Raw genomic sequence first — 6,000 nt, forward strand, 5'->3', positions numbered from 1 at the left:
TAAATAAAATGCAATAATTATTTGCTCGAGTAATTTAAAAAAACATAGGGCAGTAGAACTCAAAGCATTCTGTACGTGAAACTTATCCGCTACCACGGGGCCACTTGACCACTTGAAAATCATGTAATAGCTTCGCCTCATCAAGGCACTTGGAACTCATCGAAACCTTCAAGCTCTTTTCCTCGATTTTTTCTTCTTTTTAAGTCCACTTTATACAAAGTAAGAAAACTGGATCCATAGTTTAAAGTGGGATTCCAACCACTTGTGCCTAAACCGCGTATCAAACTTTTCCTCGGGAATTGTTGGCTAGCGTGCGATATTACCAATACTCGGTTCGGGCATGGATGTGGGTGTTTGTCCCAATGAGAATACAGAGAATATAGAGGAAATTGACATGTGTGACAATTGAGAAAAAGGTGAAAAACGCGGGATACTATTATTTTTGAAAATAAGTCTTTCAGTTAGTGTAATGTGCCTGAAATTGAATGCCCTATTTTTGACCGTGAACGTGTTTTGTTTCTTCAATTAAAACTTTTAGATTACAATTTAGTTAATCATACCAACCTGTGTCCTTCTCCCTTGTTTATTTATAGTTATAAATAAAATCCCCATTGGAGCATAGAAAAACCTTTCACTGTTCATTAGTCAGTCTCTGCAGTTTTCAGTGCAACATTCAGGCTCTCTGATTGTGCATCGTACGTTTCACATCAGGTATCTACATAATTTAATATATTTATAAGTTGTTTTAAGCGAAATTCTCCATTTTTATTCTTTCCATATATGATATCAATATCACATTGCAAACGGTTATTAATGGTTTCAATGTCATCTGCTGGGGAAAACAAGTTTCGTATTACTTTAGATTTGAACATGCAAACGGAAGTATCAAAGTATTGCTTTAGCAGCACTCATGATTTTGAAACGTGGAAAGGTAATCATTTTACGGGGAACGTGAAAGTTGGTGTGTGTTGACAGAATGTAGCTATTGCCATATTAGCACTGACAACTAGGAAGCGTTCTCAATTATCACGTGGCTGCATGTTTTTCCCTAATAAATAACTGCGTTTTTTCAACACATACACAAATACATCGTCGCTTCGGAACATCAAATTGTCATCTTTGCTGCTTTCAGATTACCAACATACGAAGTGGCATGTAATTCAAAAGGTTTTGCAGAAACCTCAGTTTTATAAATAAGGTTGGATGAAATTAGACAAAAAAAAGAACTTTCCTTCCGCTTGGCTCGAACTCGGGTTGCGTGCATGCTAGTCCGACACGATAACCAACACTCCAAACGAGACAACAAAAAACACTTTCGCAAGTAGTCGACTGAAACGCAAGTTAATTTTCAGATTGCTAATTTCCAAAGGTATAACATGCCTAGGCAGGCAGATGTGTCTTGCATTTTCTGTACTTTTGTTATTTCAGTCGCTTTGGTCTCTCCCTAGGTTAATCACGGCAATAATGAGGAATATTTTTTTGACAAAGATGATAAACAGACACACAAGAATAATCACCCTCGCAAAAAAAAAGCCAGAACTCTAGTCTGGAACCTTCGACGCGAGGTGTGTTTCTTGTTCTAACTATATCTGTGTGTTTTCGTTAGATATGAAATGAAGTAAATAGATAAGACAAGTGGGTGGACTGGAGAATCGTAGCTACGTAACCATTGAGAAGATATCCATCGCCTAGATAGAGAATCTCTATATCCCATTGCGATAGAGAACTTATTAGAAGAATGAAAATACAGATTAAACGAACAAATTTGATGCGTATCCTTTCGTCAAAATGCCTAGAAAACAATATTACATACTTCTTCACTAATACAAAAGAATAAAAAAAAATTGTCCTTGGTGGGGATCGAACCTAGACCTCACTGATCAAAGCTCTGTACGCTAACCAACAAACACACTATCAATAACACCATGTTTTCTTTCCAGTCAGTCTGTTTCCTTCCTCAACACCTGAAGACGAAAATGCATCTTAATTTCTCTCAATAATTGTTTCATTGCCTATTAATAGAAACCACTAAGGAAATTGCGACGTGCCATTCAAAACAAGAGGCGTGGCATGCTTACTGCAAGTGTTGTGCTCCTCCATGACAATGCTCGTCCACATACGGCTCGGCGCACAGCAGCTGTTATGACGGAATTTGGCTGGGAGGTGTTTGATCATCCACCTTACAGTCCTGATCTGGCTCCCAGCGATTTTCACGTTTTCTTGCACCTCAAGAAATTCCTGTCCTCCGGTGAGCGTTTTGGCAACGACGAAGAGCTGAAGACGTCTGTCACACGCTGGTTCCATTCACAGGCGGCAGAGTTCTACGACAGTGGGATCCAAAAGTTGATACCACGATACGATAAGTGTCTCAATTCTGGTGGTTGCTATGTTGAAAAATAGCTGAACCTTTGCTGTACCTGTTGTAAATAAATGGTTTCCTGAAACTGTGTTGTTTTTTTTTAAAAAAAAAATAGGGAAACTTACTTTCTGGATGCGCCTCGTATAATTGTAAAACATGGAATTTACTGTAATCCAAGCAGTGAAAATATAAACCCAGTCCGTCAGGTTAGTTCCCAAACAACATTAAATAATGGAACGTAACGTGGACCGAGTATTATTCCATGTCGAGAACACGAGACATTACGATCGACAATCTTCATCTCGTATTTTTCTTTGGCATCCCTACTCAATTTACAGAGATGTATACCCGTGACTGGTATACAAGCCGCAGAATTTCAATGCTGGTTGGGTGTTCTAGTCACAAGGTGCTTGGTGGTCAGACATGGATGGCTTGCTTCAGTGCTTCTTCAATAGGGTCGTTACAACCCAGAAGTGTCCGTGACTGTACAAGTACTCCAGCCGATCCGAAGAACGAGGCAAGATATTTCCCCCAACGTTCCCTGAACCATCAGCCTTTCAGCAACCAGGAGAATGTCCAACGGGCTTACAAAGCTATTGCCCTTTCATACAAAAAATTAGTTTACATTTTACCAAGGTAACTCCATAGTTATTTATACATTCATAGTTTCTGCATCTCTGCAAGAATTAAGTTAAACAATCCTTTATCTATTGAGATATTAACAATAACACATCATTCATTCATTCATACATACTTTATTGGTTTTAGCTGTTATACCAGCTCTACACCAAGTGTCCTAAAAATGTGTCATGCATGACACTGTTACACAAATTACAAATTTTGAATATATACAGTTTTCTTATACATAATTTATCTACATCATTATCATACAAATTTAAAATTGATAATAAATACAATTGTTATATCTGGTGACTATATCAAGTTACACATTATGAATATTTACAATTTTCATATGTCTATATTAATATCATGAAAAAATCTACAAATGATAAATACAATTGTTATATCTGGTGACGATATTAAACAGGATAAAGAAGTTGGAAGAGGTATTCCTTTTTTTATTAGATTCTTGAATAACATCTCCCTTTGAGTGGTATAAAGTGGACATTGAAATATAACATGATAAGCATCTCCTGATCTAGATTGCACTTGCACATAGGTGAATTTACTAAATTAATTTCATATAAATGGTGATTTAAACGTATGTGACCTGATCTCAATCTTAGTATTAAAACTAAAAACTTTCTGGGTATATTAAATGTATAAAACCACGGAGTCTTATTGTTTAAATTTAGTACATTTTTATATGAATGACCCATATATGTAAATTTTTGTTTGACCCATATCTTCCAATCTTGTTGAATTTTGTTTTTAACTCGTGGTAACATATCTGTATATGATAATAATATATTCGTTCTGTGATCCATAACTCTTGGTTCTTTAGCATTTTTATCTGCCAGTTCATTATAATGAAACCCTGAATGTGCTGGTACATATGCAAAATGAATTGTCCTTCCCTCTGTAGTTAACTTACCATACAATCTTATTATGTAAAGTACCAATGCTGATGTCTTTGTATAACTTTTTATATGAAGATTGCACACTGTACAAAACACTTTTAGCATCTGTTAATATTAATATCCTTTTATCTGGAATATTACTAATGTACATCAATGCACGATATATTCCATATGCTTCTGCCGAGAAAATAGAACACTCTCCAGGTAGTCTAAACTTTTTAATATTTCCATTTGAAGAGTCAATAAAAGCACATCCTACTTCTTCTTTATTTTTTGATGCATCTGTGTATATGAATCTATAATTCTCCCAATTTTGTAAATATAATTGAATATTTGCATAACTTGTTAATGAAACATTCCTTACCGGTATTTGATCATATGAAATTTCATAAATTTGATGTTTACTATGCGTTATTATTGTAGAAAATAAATCTTGAAATTCTATTTTACATTGTAGGAAAGTTGAATATTGTCCCTTTATTTTGTTCTCTTGATATAAAATCCATTGGTCTTGCATAAGTTTATTTTCTGGATGTTCTTGTGTTTCCCAGCACTTGAAAACGAATTTATTTGTAATCCATTTGCATCTATACTTAAAAGGTTTTTCTATGGATTCTAAATAAACTCCTACATTGGGAGCTGAATTCATGAGACCCAATGATCTCCTCAAGACTTTTCTTTCTAAACTATCTATCTTAGATAGAATTCTTTCTGTAGCATTTCCATATATGCTGCATCCGTATTCTAGCTTAGGCCTAAAAACGTTTTTGTAAAATAAAAGCATTATTCTTGGGTGAGCACCCCAATTAGTATTTCCTATAATTTTAAGCATGTTGAAAATTTTTTCACGTTTAGCTTGTAAATACCTTATATGATCCATACACATTAATTTTCTATCAAAATTAATTCCTAAATATTTTATTTTATTTTGAAATGGAATACCAGCAATTTGTGTCAACGTATTTGGATATTTATGTTCACTTTTGTTATTAAAACATACAGCTGCTGACTTGTTCTGTGATATGATAAAGTCCATTCTCTCCAGCCAACATTTCACTTTATAAAAATTATTTTCTATTTTCTGAATACCTTCATATGGATTACAAAATGATCCTAATATACACAAGTCGTCTGCATACTGAATTATTTTTATTGTAGAATCATGAAATTGAAATATTCCTCTCATATATATATTAAATAATAATGGACTCAATGGACTTCCCTGAGGTAATCCTTGTGAAGTGGTACGGGGCCCACTAAGTGTGTCCTGAAACCAAAATAATATTTTCCTATTTATCATTAAGTTCCATATTATCTTCATAATTATTTTCGGAGTATTTGTCTGATTTAACATATCAATTAATATATGAGGATCAACGCTATCATATGCACCTTGTATATCTATAAAGTGAGCAAATGTATATTGTTTCTTATACATTGCATTTTGAACATGCAATGTTAATGTTGATAATGCATCAATACAACCCTTGTTTAGCCTAAAACCGAACTGATAGGGATAAAAATGTTGTTCTTTCTCAAAATACCACTCTAATCTTTTTAATAATAATCTTTCAAATATCTTCTCAATTGTAGGAGCCAACGTAATAGGTCGATATGATTCAGCTTCTTTCGGATCTTTAGTTGATTTAAGTATAGGTAGTATCAGATGTGTTTTCCATTTTTGTGGCACATTTCCACTTCTCAGAATATTATTATAAATATTTACAAGTACTTTTAATGCATTGTCCGATTGATGTCCTATTATTTCATACGTTATTCCGTCGTATCCTGGAGCAGTTGATTTTATATTACTTAGAGTTTCTCTTAATTCTTGCAATGTTATTTTTGAATAAAATTCATCACTGGAACTTATATTATTTATAATCTCGGGTTTTTTATTTCTTACATAACTAGGTGTAAACTTTTTTCAAAATGTTCTTGCCAAATTGTTGTTATAGGTGAAACTCTAGTTTTATGTCCTTTTTTAAGAAAATTTATTTTTTTCCAAATTGTGTTTGTTTTAACAGATGGTGATAATGATTCACAGAATTCTTCCCATGCTTGCCTTTTTGCTTTATTAAAGATACGTTTTGCTTTAGC

The sequence above is a fragment of the Lepisma saccharinum genome, chromosome 12 (assembly GCF_977018435.1).
Source record: "Lepisma saccharinum chromosome 12, izLepSacc3.1, whole genome shotgun sequence".
Taxonomy (NCBI): Eukaryota; Metazoa; Arthropoda; class Insecta; order Zygentoma; family Lepismatidae; genus Lepisma; species Lepisma saccharinum.